General features: G+C 53.1%; 1 protein-coding gene and 1 non-coding gene across 12 annotated transcripts in view; one reads left to right on the top strand and one right to left on the bottom strand.

Moving 5' to 3' along the window:
- Positions 1 to 13,734, top strand: part of RBFOX3 (RNA binding fox-1 homolog 3) — a 448,464-nt gene that overhangs the window by 51,006 nt on the left and 383,724 nt on the right. For 2 of the 11 annotated variants that reach the window (XM_036837409.1, XM_036837407.1), the window contains exon 1: positions 4,036 to 4,251. The exons of the other annotated variants lie outside the window; for them this stretch is intronic. The gene's annotated coding sequence lies outside the window, so the exon portion shown is untranslated. Of the gene's footprint in view, positions 1 to 4,035; positions 4,252 to 13,734 lie in introns of those variants that run through there. 11 annotated transcript variants of the gene reach the window in all.
- On the bottom strand, positions 13,504 to 13,579 carry LOC118887578. The gene has a single exon (XR_005018057.1). It is a non-coding gene; the product is annotated as a small nucleolar RNA U2-30 (small nucleolar RNA).

Raw genomic sequence — 13,734 nt, 5'->3', positions numbered from 1 at the left:
CAGGCTCCCACCTGGAGGCTGAGCCCCGTCCACCCCCATGTCGTTTCAGAGCCTCCCTTAGGACTTTTTAAATAAGACAAGCTCCTGCTTGGTAGAACCCAGAGACCCTGGTGAAAACCTGAGGCTTTGTTTTCTCTTGCTCACCAGCAGCCTTTCCTTAGCCTTCGTGGAAAGCAGGCAAAGGCTGGCCGGGTTAAAATTGGCGTCAGTTCTGATCTGGGGACAAGGGACCTCGGGCAGTGCATCTCCCCATCCTGAGCCTCAGTTTTTCCATCTGCAAAACGGCAATAATAATCGTACCACCTCAGGGCTTGGAGGAAAGAAAGAAACGAGATCACGCAAACAGAGTGCTCCAACAGTCAACCACATGGGTTCCTGCAATAATGATGATTGTCCCCAGTAGGCTAATGAGGGCTCTTGCTAGGTCACAGGGTTTTTATGAGGATAAAATGAAATGCAACAAGGAAGCATTTCTATATTCATTGCACAAATATTTATTGAGCACCTACTGCGTGCCAGGCCCTGACATAGGCACGGGGACTGAAGAGATGCCCAAAGACGTATGAAAGCTGCAGATGTGAACAGGCTATTTTCTCAGGTTTAGAGGAATCCTGTGGAGGAACAATGCCATGCCAAAGAAGCTGGGTGTCCCCTACTTCACAGAGGAGAATGGAGGCCCAGGGAGCTGAAGCCTGGGGACGGGGGGCAGATCCAACCAGACCCCTTCTCCAGGAGCTGGTGCTATTTAATGAGCGCATTTCTGTTGGATTGGTCTGTACCACCATCCCAGGTACGCCTGTGGCTCTGGGGCTGGTGACAGAGCCATGTCACGGGGCTGTGCCGGCCCTTCAGAGAGGGAAGGGAACTGCTGCCTCCCTCCACCCCTAGCAAGATGCCTGCTTGGACTTCTGAGCTCCGGGAATCTCAAATGCAAGCTGGCCCTTCTTCTCTGGGAGAGAGTGGGAGAGAGAGAGGGGAGCAGTGGGTGAGGGTGGGGGCTAAGTGTGTCTCTGGGAGTGGGCATCCTCAGACCCAGGACCCAGCACTATGGCTGCATCTAGGACGGCCTCTGGAACGACACCTGCTCTGAGCCAGGCTGGATCTTCTGGGCTCGATTCCTGGGACCTGCCCAGAGCTGGGAGCGCCCTGTGCTGCTTCCATTCCTTTACGGCAGGGGTGGCCCACTCTGCCACGCGGGTAGTGGCCGCCAGCCCTGTGTGAGGCTCTGCCTGGGAATTTGATTATTTCCCTAAGATTTGAATAAAGGCAAAGGAATTTCCTGACTAGCCCCAGGCCGTTCAGACCACAGTGAGTGAGGAGGGAAGCTGGTTTTCCTCCAGGATGTGGGGAGGCAGCCACCCCATGGCAAAGCCTCCCGGAATGAATTATCGGCCAAGGAGAGTGTGGGAAAAGATCAGGGTCCTTCACCAGAGGTCAGGGGACATGGGGTGCTTGGAATCTGCACACATGAGCATGTTTGGGTGCAGCTGGGCACTCAGGCCTGTTCTGGGGGAGCACCGTGGTGGAGCACCCCCGCCCCCCACTATTCCCTGAACCCCCCTGGAGCCTCCTGTCCCATCTCTCCTTTGCCTTTCTCTGTTGGTCTCATGTGCGCTGTCGGTGCTGGACAAACAGCTGCTCGACTGGAATAAAAAGACGTCTCTCTCTTTTTCACTGAGCGGAGGTTCTCTGAAAATGCAGCATGCGCATTTCCTGCCTGTGCTCCAGATTTGTTTTGGCAAGTGGACCCCCATTCCGAGGAGAGAGTGGGTGAGAGAGCTTGTCTGGGGACTTGCTCCTGGGGTCCCATGCCTGGTTCTCCCCTGCCCTCCTCCTGCAGGCAGCAGATTTTTAATAGAAAAGGGAAAAGGAGTGATGTGGGCCCTCCAGATTCTGTAACCTCTGAGCCACTGGGCAGCGGGAATGCTCCTTTTCCTTTTCTGTCATCATTCTGTGCTGTTCTCCATCATGGCAACAGTTTGCCTGTGAGGGTCTCCCTGGTGGGAGGGCAGTGCCCAACATCCAGCTTCCATTTTCAGCCCTGAGCGGGATGCCTGCCACGTACTGAATCTTAACTATGAGGACAGGATGTCTGGGAGCGCCAGCAGGGAAGTAAGGGATGCCCTGCTCTTCGTGCACCTGCTCGGACAAGCCATCAGTCATCCCTCTTTAGAAAGCTTGCTCTTTGGGTGCTGGGTATCGAGGGCTTAGAGCAGAGATTGGATGAACTCAGGGTGCAGACAGGACCACACTGGCAGTTGTGAGACCTTGGTGACAACATTTCACCTGATGGAGCCTGTTTGTCCAGCCTTGTGGCTGAAAGGGGGAGACTCTGTGAAAGACCCAGTAGGTCCTCCATAAGCGCGCCTTTCCAGGGCTGGATCCCTCTGTTTTGGCAGGAAAGAAGCCTGGGGTTTGGGCCTTTTCCTGCCATATTTAGAATTGTCCATGAAGGGTTCACACACTCATGGCTCAGCAGTGGCGACAGGTGGGAATTTAGATCCGGGGAGATAAGAACCTCCTGAAATCCAGACCGCAGCCGTGACCTTCCTGGACCCACCTGTAGCCTCTTGAAGACTATTTGCTTTAAATATGTTGTTATGCACATCTGTAAATTGTATCCCACACATTTGGGATTTGTCTAGGTTGTAACATGATGGTTTTTGCATGTAGTATACACTCATGTGCACACACACACACACACACACCCCCATTAGCTATATAGGAATAATCAAAGGGGAGCCTTCCATGCCCACTAAGACCCTCCGAAGACAGTGCAGTAAGCCGAGTGAGGAAGAGGAGGAGTGAGTGTGCACACAGACGCTGAACCAGACGGACTCTTGGCTGCATCCGGGTGTGGGCATCCAGACCAGGGCAGTGAGGACACAGAGAAGCTGAGAGCACACAGAAAAGGGAACCACAGTCTCAACTGTGAGGCTGAATTGGATAACGGGAAGTGGATTAGACAGCGTCTCCTGGGGAAAAATTACGGATTTCCCTCTTGCTTTCACGGAAGCGTTTGGAAGGGAAGGCAGCCATGTAGCGCTCGGCTGGCTGGACGGACACAGGAGCCCTGGCTCCCTCGCTGCCTTGAGGCTGAGGTGGGAGTGGGGAGACGTGTGTCTCCCGTGATGTCTCCCATCATGCCGGGGTTCCAAAGATGCAGATCTTGGCCTCTTGATCCAAAACCAAGCACGGCCCCTCCTCTGTTCCATTAGATGTGCTCCTTTGTAGGGAGGGGAGTGAGGACGAGGGCAGGGGAAACTGGGGCCCCAGATGCCGCTTCCTGGTACTGAATTCTAATACCCTCCCCCCACACGAATGCTGTAGGAGCGCTGGGAGCCTGTGCTCGCACCTCTGTGGAGTTCTCTCTTTCTTTTTTAAAAATAAGAAATATCAAAGATGATTTCAGCAATGGAGATGAAAAGGCAGAGCAGCGCTCGTCTGCTCCCTCCCTGCGTTTCCCCCGCCCCCCGCCCCACCCCAGGATTCGTTACTGTTTTTCTAGAACAAGAAGGAAAGAGTTTTATTTGTAGGAGAGTTTTTCTTGCCCTTAATGATGTGGTGGGCGGCAGTGGTAGCATGTTTTCATTTTATGTTATTTTTTATCCCCTGCTGCTTTGGGGGAGGGTGACAGTGTTTGAGTTTGGGGTGCGGTGTGTGGGGGACGGTGTTCCCTTGGAGAGGAGCGAGCGGTGCGAGCAGATGTTCCACCCCCGTGTCTAGAAGGTGGGGGGACTGGGAGGACGGCGCTGCTCGTGGGTGGGGAAGGACCCAAGTTATGTAAGAGCATCGAGGGGGTGGCTTGGGGACGCAGACAGAGCCTGAGGATGCAGGCAGACACCCTTACAGGGGCCGTCAAGGAAGGCGGCCGGGCGCTGTCTGCTGGGGGCCTGGTGGCCGTGTCGTGGCAGGCGCGGTGCCCGCAGGTGGTTCTCAGGGTGTCAGGTTGGCAGGGCAGGCGGGAGGCCTGGAAGGTGGAGGAGCTCCGGTAGGAGGAGCAAACTTCTTGAAGCCTGGGGAGGACTCGTTCTCTCTCTGCTCTTTCCCTCCCCTCTCTCCTCTTCATTCCTGCTCCCCTCTCTCCAAATCAGTTCCCCAGCAACCGAGGCGACAGACCTCTTCATTTCCCGCGTTTCCTCGAGGTCTCCTTCCCCCAGCACCAGTCATCACCACGTGACAACAGAGCAGCACACGTCCTGAGCTTTACGGCATCCCAGGGGCCGACGCTGGTGCTTTTTCCTGGTACAGGTAGGGCCCCGCCTGACCCACAAGGAGGGACAAAAACCTGAGCAGGTGATAATTGAAACAGCGAGCGGCCGGGGTTGGGTCCAGGCACCACCGCCCACCAGCCACTGGCGCAGTATCCTCAAACCTGCTCGTGGGGCCGCTGTGAGGATGACAGCCAGGCCGCTGTGGACCCGACCCCAACCTCAGCAGGCAGGAAGGAGCCCATCAATGCCGAGGGCGGGGGTCCGGCTGGGTGTTTGGATCCCTCTGTCCCACAGTGTCCTCAGCAAGCTTCTTGGCGCTCCAGCTACGCCCGTGCCCCTTTCTGTGGACACTGGCTGTGTCTTCGCTGGTCAGTCAGTCGCTCTGCATTTTCGCTGGGTGGGAGCCGGGAATCACCCTGTGCTGTGGAATTCCAGCTCTGTCTGCACTAACGAGCTGATGGGCTTGGTACCTAAGACCACGAGGCCGAGGCCGAGGCCGGTGCGAGCTCGGCATGCTTAATCTTCACAGCTTGTTTTATCTTCGTTGGTTGGTATTTATCTATCTGCTTGTTTGTTTATGTTTTCCCCTTGGAGGCCCTGGGAAAGGAGGGAACATGCAGAGGCAGGAGGGTCTTGGTTTCGCCCCATGTTGAGCTGCCCCTTTTGGCCGAAGGCTGCCCAAAGTGCGAAGTAGGGGAATCCCGTGCCTGTTTGGCTCTAAGTGGTTTCTCTTTGTCAGGAGGGGATATTCTGCCCTCAGAGGTTGATAAACATCGATGTTTCAGCTCCCTGATGGTTGTTGACTCACTGTGTGATTCTGCAGCAACCCCATCACAGCCTCTGCTATTGATGGGATGTCGCAGTGATGATAGGACTTGCCTCTCAGAGCTATGCAGAGGAGGTAGCAGTACGTCCCCGGCAGAGTTCTTCGTTCTTGACACAGAAGATGCCCGAGGAGTCACGGGGGTAGTGATTTTTCATTATGGTCTCATAGAGGTTTTGGGAAGTCACTAATCATGAAGGTTGTAAACATGCCTTTCTGAGCAACGGGCATATTTCCCTGCACCGGTCGGCAGCCACATGCGGCTGCATGGTTGACTTTTAGGCTTGGGGTTGTTTGTAAGTGAGACGATTGTGACATGAAGGAGTTCTGTGCTGGCGTCGCCTGAGAGGGAAGCCACTAGCCCGTGGCCCGTCTGGGTGGAGATGAGCTGTGGGTGTAGAATGCACACCGGATTTCAAAGACGCAGCATGCTGACAAAGGATGTGAATCACCTCGTTAGTAATTTCTTATGTGGATTACATATTGACATGATAATATTTTGGATATATTGGGTTACATAAAATATACTATTAAAATTAATTTCACCCACTTAAAACATTTTTAAAATGTGGCTGCTAGAACATGTAATGACCCTTGTGGCTGGCATGATATTTCTGTGGGGCAGGCTGATGTAAGACCCCACTCCCCCGCCCACCCCCCCCACCCACACGGATGAGTTGGATCCCTCCTAATCTCTCGGAGCCTTTATATCCTTATCTGTGAAGAGGGAGATTCCCCCAGAAGGTGCCCTGGGACTGACATTCCAGGAGTCGATGACCTTTTCCTTGCCCTAGTTGACAGCACCAGGGAGCCCCTTAGCGAGGCTGAAAAGGGGACCTCAGGAAGTCGAAAGCGCTGCCTTTGAGAGAGGTCCCGGAGCTGTCTAACTCCGAGTTCTTCCCAGCTACGCACCACTGGGGTTTTCGGGAGACACCCTCCAGCTTTGTAAATATGCATTAAAAAAATAAAAATAAATCCATTATTTTGTCAACCTTCACAACAACTGAGCTTCCACGACGCCTCTCACACAGAGGTTCCAGAGCATCGCACGGTAAACAGTGCACCGGAAAAAAAAAAACAAAACTGCACGCTTGGAGAGTTCGAAGGCAGCAGAGAACTTGTTTTCGCTTCTGGCAAAAGAAATGCTAAGGTGAAAGCTGGGCAACCGGTGTGTGGGGACTCTGGAGGAGACCCCGTGGGCATGGAGGTGCCACATCTGCCCCCCTAAGCTGGGGCCACGCTAACATCAGGTAACTCTGATACGGAAGCAAAAGAACCGAGAGGAACTTCTGGAAAGGAGGGAAGAAAGGTTAGTGATGAGAACCAGAAGGGCTAAGATAACCTGGAATTTTACTGCAGAAGCTACTGCAGCGAGGTCGTCTCTGGAAGCCGGAACGGACTCTGAAGAACTGACCTCTGGGCCTGGGGCTCTGGGGGCAGATGTTCTGCACCAGTGTGCAGAGCTGCAGCGCTCCTGGTCTCGGGGGAAACCCATGTTCCCTCCGCCCATCCTGGCCTTGGTCACCCAGGGCACCAAGAAGAGAGATGCTGCCCAGAGGGCTACACAGACCCGGCGCCGCTGGCGTTGTGCGCGCAGCGCGGGAGGCATGTCACACGTCCCTCTTATTTTTATTTTCCATTTTTGACATTGTCCTTCAGTTCCTCCTCCACGCTCCCCATTAAGCTGTTAAATCACTCCATTTATTTAGTGCGAGTGTTTCTGAGAGCTCATTTTTATCTTGGTGAAAACCAGGCTTGCTCATGGGCATATAATGAAATTGCATAAATATACCCTTAGCTTGGAATCTAATTTATTTTTCCTGTTCATTACGGGGTAGAAGGCCATTATGAAATGTATAACTTTTTTTTTCCAGTGCTGGAATTGAAAGGCTGGGGCTTGGGCTCTTTTTATTCTGATGGTTTCGTCCTGATTCAATTTAAAGCTGGTTAGAGCTCAAATACTGGCGCGTAATTGACAAAGATCAGTGTGGGTTGTAATGCTAAGGTCGCGTCTGTGGCTTCCTCAGCTCGCAACTCGACACGATGGACAGCGGGTTAAGCAGCGATTCCCTCGGGATACCCGGGCCTGCAGAGCCGCCTGGGCCTCAAGGAGAGGGCCGAGGACTTTCCTGTGGCTAGCGGTCACATTCTCCGCTTCGGGCAAGGGTGGGCTAGTGGCACACTCTGGAATAGGAGGGCTGGGGACACGTCTGACCTTAAACCCGGAAGGCTTAGAAATCCCTTCAAGAACATCTGCCCAACCTCCGCTTGTACACGTGAGGAGTTTGAGTAGCCTGCAAGCTGGCCAAGGTTGCCCTGGCTCCAGACTCCCCGTCCTCAGCCCTGGGTCTCCTCGCCCTGACAGCAAGTGAATAATGTGGAATGAGATGCAAATATAGCCTTTGGAAGCAACGGCTTAGGCCACTCTCTATGAGGTTCATGCATTGTGTGTTCAGTGCTGGGAGAGGGGGGACGGAAGGCGGACCTGGCAGATAGACCAGGTTCCAAGATGCCCACCATGGCTAAGAAGTTGGGGGGCGTGACCCAGCAAAGCAACTGGCCGGAAGCTGAATGCCACACACCTTGAAGAGGGTCACCATCCTCCCTCCAGGGCACGCCTGGTCCTCTGTTAATTGGCTTCCCCCAGTTTGCTGACTGTTTTCTGCGCGCCCAGTACTGCTGGGCTTGGACACAGAATGCGAAAGGCACAGATGCTGCTCTAGGAGCTTTGCTGTGACATCCTGACTCTCAAATAAGAGCCGTGACGAACATCAGTGCGTGCAAGTCAGAGGATGCTCTTTTGGAGGGTGACGAGTGATGATCAAAACATGTGAGTGTGTGTGCGCGAGTGTGTGAGTGCGTGTGATCACTGGGAGAAAAAAATATCGTCATGGCTATGACAGGTTTTCACGGGGAGCTAGAAGAAATGGATTTAAATTAGAGTTGCAGAGATCTTCCTTTTCCCTCCCCCTGTAACTAAGATTGCTAGATAAAACCCGGGATGCCCAGTTAAATTTGAATTTCAGATGAAAACGAAGAATTGTTTTGTGCAAGTATGTGCCAAATATTGCATGGGACATACTTATATTTTTTTTTAAAAATGTTGTTTATCTGAAATTCAAACTTATCCAAGGATCCAGTGTTTTTATTTGCTAAATCTGGCAACCCCACCTATAACAGCAGGGGAGGTAGAAAGCCTTCATTTCGAAATCATTTCCATAGTCATTTAAAAAATGCAGTCACATGAGTTATAAAAGTCATTATTTATTTATTGTATTAGGTCTTCCAAGACAGAAGTGTCTAAAGTGAAACGATTAGTCTCCTTTGTTCCTCCCCAGATCCAGCTCTCCGGGGTGACTTCTGACTTCTGCTAACAGTTGGAAATGTCCCCTCCCCAAATCTCCCCTTTGCTCATACTGACCCACCCATGTGCATATGCTATGTATTTTCCTGGTACTTTCAGCTTTTTTGGAGAAAATCCCAAAAGTAGAATTACTGGGGCCGAGGGCATGTATATCTTAAATTTTAATAACTACAGCTGGATTGCTTTACAAAGTTGAAAGTGTTTACAGATCTCTCCACACCATGTGAGAATCCTTTATCCTACATCCATACCAGTATCAGTTATTATTATTTCTTAAAATACTTGCCAGTCTAAGGTACAAAATATCATTTTAACTTACATTTCCTCAACTTTAGGAAGGTTCATTATCTTTTTCTGTGTTTATTGTTCATTTGCATTTGAGTTCTGTGAACTGTCTGTTCATGTGCTTTGTCTATGTTTCCATGGAGTCTTTTTTCTTTATTCGTTCCAGGGTGCTCTTTACATATGGGCCACCCTCAGACTTTGATTATTACATGCAGTCTTGGAGTTGCTTCTGGACCAGCTGTGTTAAACCATCACCTGATCTCGAAGCCTTAGACCTGAGCTTCTCATGGTGGTGGCCTTTTGGGTCTAATGACAATGGTAGACCTCCAGCCCCACATGGGTGCCTAAGGTCTGCTGATCTTTTTGTCTGAAACTCCTGGGTTTAAAGGAACCGTGTGTGGCTCGAGAGCCTCAGTTAGTGCTTCACTGCCCTGGTGCTGCCCCAGAGACAGCCGGCAGCCCTGGATGGCTTTCAAAACCCCACCCCCCTTTGTTATCCTGCTTTCTCTGCATGCACAGGAAGCTCTGCTCCAGAGGAGGGAACTGGGTGTTGGGAGGCAGCACTGAGGGTGTTCTGCTGTGATTGTGGGCATCTCCTCAACAGCCACATTCACCATGTAACTCCACAGGGAGGCATCTCAGGGGCTGCAAGGTGGGAAGGGGAAAGACGGGAAGTCTCCAGTTCCCCCAGTCCACTTCAGCCATTAATTCATTCACTCATTCATTCATTCATTCAACAAGACTTTGTCAAGCTCCAGGTAGACACACAGACCTGACCCTGCTGTCAGGGAGCTGTCAGCCTCTGGGAGAGAAGTCATCACACGATCACACAGATTTTATCAACACACTGGCTGGGACCAGCTCTTCTTCCATCTTTCTCTCATGTTGGGGGCTCCATAGCCCGACCTCAGGTGAGGGGCTGTCCCCATCCCCACCCCACACCCTCAGCCAGGATCCAGAGTCCCTGAACCTTCCCTCTCCAGCACCCTCAGCCTTATGCCCACAGCACCCTGTGCATGTTTGGGGAGAAGCATCTCCTTGGCGCATTTGTGGTCAGTTCTGTGTCTTGCTTTAGGAGAGACAGTGGCCAGTGGGGCTGGCTCAGCCGGGGTGTGCACGGATGCACACCCATGACAGGTGGGCCCTTGAAGCTACCAGGAGACTCGGAGAGGCAGGGTGGGTGGGGATGGGCCTGCTGCCGTGCTCCACTTATTCAAAGGTCTGTCGTGTGGAGGAGGAAGTAGGTTTGTCCCTTTGTGTTCAAAGGCAGAAAAAGGATGTGTGGGTGTAAGCTCTAGGGAGACAGAATTTGGTTCTGTCTGAGAGATGCGAGCATCAGCGGGACTCAGGAGGCCGTGAGGACTCCGCCCTGGGGCACTGGAGCAGAGACTGGCTGGCATGTGGGTGATGGAGGGGTGTGGGGAGACAACCCTGGCACTGGTGTAAGTGCCTGTCCACCCTTCACCTGCCAGGAGAGACCTACTCTGTGCGCTGCTTTGTGTCCCCATGCGTCCAGGTCCTAATTCCGGGGGCCTGTGAATGAGATCTTATTTGGAAAATAGGTCTTTGCAGATTTAATCAAGTTAAGATGAGGTCATACTGGGGTAGGGTGGGCCCTAAATCCAGAGACTGGTGTCCTTATAAGAAGAGAAGAGGACATACGAAGACAGAGCCACGTAAGGGCGGAGGCAGGGATTGGAGTGATGCAGCACAAGCCATTCCAGAGTGCATAGCGCTGCCGACATCTTAGTTTCAGGCTTTTGGCCTCCAGAGCTGTTCAAGAATAAAATTGGTGTTGTTTTAAGCTGCTTAGTTTGTTACGGCAGCCCTAGGAGACAAATACATCTGCCAAGCAGGTCAATGTCCCACCTTCTGGGTCCCTTAGAGGATGGAGAAGACAACAGGGGATTCTCTGTGCAAAGTGCTAGGCCGGGTGCGGCCCCAGGAGCCCATGGCTGGCTCATTCAGCAGGAAGAAGCCAATGGCTGGCAGCCCGAGAGTCAAGGGAAGCCTGGCTTGTCCATCTGTCCATCAGCACAGTGGCGCACCTTTGACAGAACTGATGTGGCCACAAGTGCATGCTTATTGAGCTACACTTAAGCAGGGCCCCTCGGCTGGCAAATTTACAGGATGTGGTGGTGCATTTTACTGGAACGCACATGTATGTTACTGGTGTTGCCAGGGCTATGTGGCACAAGACAAGGGTGTGAGTTGGGTGGTGATTAGTATAATGGGGGTTCTGGGGTCAAACTGTCAGGCCAAGGGGATGGTAACTTTTCCTCCCTGTCCCCCGTGGGGTCTCTTAATTCTAGCCATGAATGGAAGTGGGAAGGGCGAGGAGAGAGAGTCTCTCGGTGCGTAGGCAGCTGTGGAGGGAGGCACTGTGCAGACGGACCTGCAGCGGCTACTGCTCACAGGCAGAGGGGGCTGGGCTCTTTGAGTGGTCTGCACGGAGGAAACCAGCCCCTTCCCCAGAGGCTGGCTCGTGACTGGGGGCTCAACTGCTCCCAGTAGAAGAGGGGCCCCTCCCACTGCCTGGCGGACCCACTGTCCGTGTGGACTCTTCCAACTCTGCTCAGCCAGTGGCCCCACAAATGCAAGTCCTGCAGGCCTCCCAGGGCCCTGGCACAGGCCATTCCTGCGTTGGAATGGTCATCCCCACCCAGGCGACTTTGTCCTTGGGAGTTGGCCATCCTGTCTTGCCCTGTGCCCCCCAGAATGTGGCCTGTCCAGGCAGCTGACCTGTGAGCCCAGGAACCCCAGAGGGGCAGCTGGGCCATTTTCTACCCTCTGGATCACCTGTGGACCCAAACATTGGGGTGAGTGCTCTGGGGGATGAGCGAGAGGGTAAAGGTATAGTGAGAGTGAAGACAGCCGGCTCCCGGTGACATCTCCAGAGGGCAGGCAGGGAAGAGCCTTGCTGGGGAGAGGGCCCCACAGGCTGACCAGCTCCCAGGGGCATCTGGGCCCTCCCCCTTCTTCTTACTGACCTGGGCTTGGTGCATGTGTCCATCCTCCCACCCCCTCGGGCAGGGCTGGGGAGAGTGAGGCCCACCCTGACCTCAGGGCTGGGCACTTGGTCCATGGGAGATCCTGTGCCCTTAGCCGTGACTGGTTCTGGCTAATGAGACAAGAGGAGTATCTTCCAGCAGGGAGGGTCAGCTTCCGTGAACAGTTCTTGGCTTCTAAAAGAGGCCTCAGGACGTTGTTATGGATCTACCGCAGCCATCCTGCTTCCAGCCTGACGGGAGGGTGCAGAGCGGGCAGGGGGCAGAGCCTGTGTCCTTGTGACACAGAGAGGTGCTGAATCACCCAGCCCTGCACCAGCCGTGGTCTGGACTTCCCGTCATGTGGCATCACTCTAGGCGCCAGGAGGCCTACGTATCAGCCCCTGAAGCTGTGTCTCCCAGGGCCACCAGCACCCTGAGTCCCTGAGCCCTGTTCTCCCTGGGTTCAGCCTCTAGGGAGCCACTTGTTAAAGTGGCTCCCACCTGGAAAGAGATCCTAGCTTTATTTCGTACGTGGCAGGTTGGCATTTCCCTAAAGTAGCTTCCCTAAAGTGCATAGGAAAGATAAGCAATAAACCAGAAGCCACCGGTGCTTGGCGCCCATGATGCTTTACAAGCTCAGATTTGGGTCACAGTGAATCTGAAGCTGGCACAGCTTACGGCCAGTCACCCTTGGTTCTGCCCCAGGACAATCTCGTCCTTGGATTTTCAACCAAGCTGCAGGGACCAGTGGTAGGAATAGCTGCTTGCTGGTCCTGAGGCCGGACCTGGGGGTGGTTCTCAGCCCCTCCAGCACCCGTGCTCATCCTGCTCTGGTGAGGGCCTGAGTCTGTGCAGAACTGCTCTCAGTGCCCCAACCCCTGGTCCCTGGAGAGGAACCCCATGTTTTTGGCCCCAGGATTTCTCCTGACCCTGCAGGAGCCCTCTTTGCCCTTCTTGGAGTTGGCCCTGGCTCTGGCCCCTACAAGCCCCCTGGTGTTCTCCGTTCATTTCCCCCTGTTCTGTTGGGCTCACAGTGGGAGAAGAAGGCCGCAAACACGGTGAGACCATTGTGGGAGGGAGCCTGGGCGCTCTGCCCGAGCCTTGTCTGGGAGCAGCCCTGTTGGGCTGTCCCCAGGCTCTTTGCACTTCATCTGTCATCATCGTGAAACAGCAGACCCAGCCTGAGCTCCCATTTCATATTTGAGGGACACACCTCCTTCTGGCAGAGCAGCTGTGAGTCCTGGATTCAGGTTCCTCACTCCTCCCATCTCTGTATGTGGCCCCGGTGGGTCTCTCCTTGGGGAATGGCTTGACAAAGTCCAGATGACTGCAATCTTACCGTCCCCAAACTACCCTAGGCATCTTACCTGAGGTCTTAGCCTGCTTTGGCTGCCACGACAGAATACAACAGACTAGGTGGCTTAAGCAGCAGAAATTTACTTCTCACAGTTCTGGAGGCTGGAAGTCTGAGATCAAGATGTGATGTGGTCAGGTTCTGGTCAGGGCCCTCTTCCTGGCTTGCAGACTGCTGCCTTCTCGCTGTCCTCACATGGTGGGGAGAGGGCTCTGGTGTTTCTTCCTATTAGGGCACTAATCCCATCACGAGGGCCCAACCCTCATGGCCTCATCTAACCCTGATCACCTTCCAAAGGCTCGACCTCCAAATACCATCACATTGAGGGTTAGGGCTTCAACATATGAATTTTGTGGGGATACAATAATTCAGTCCATTAAACCTGCAGTAAGAGGAAGTCAAGTCAGCCCTTCAGAACTATGATGTTGTTTGTTTCTGAAGACATCACCAGACAAGGGGAGCACCCCCTACTTTGAGCTCAGATCAAGCATAGAAATGTTCATAGTTATAGCTATAAAGGGCAGTAGCAAAACCTTTTCATCGTTGCTCAGAACTGATTACCTTTCATACACATACATCCCCACCCCAATCTCACTCATCCATCAACAAATCCTCAGATATCCACCATTGTCTTTATATACACATACACACACACAGACACACACAACCCTAGACATAACCCCTTATTGTTTTAAATTATACTT

This window comes from Balaenoptera musculus, chromosome 20 (genome assembly GCF_009873245.2).
Source record: "Balaenoptera musculus isolate JJ_BM4_2016_0621 chromosome 20, mBalMus1.pri.v3, whole genome shotgun sequence".
NCBI lineage: Eukaryota > Metazoa > Chordata > Mammalia > Artiodactyla > Balaenopteridae > Balaenoptera > Balaenoptera musculus.
The sequence above is the reverse complement of the archived record's forward strand: the minus strand, read 5'-3'. Positions and strand labels throughout refer to the sequence as shown.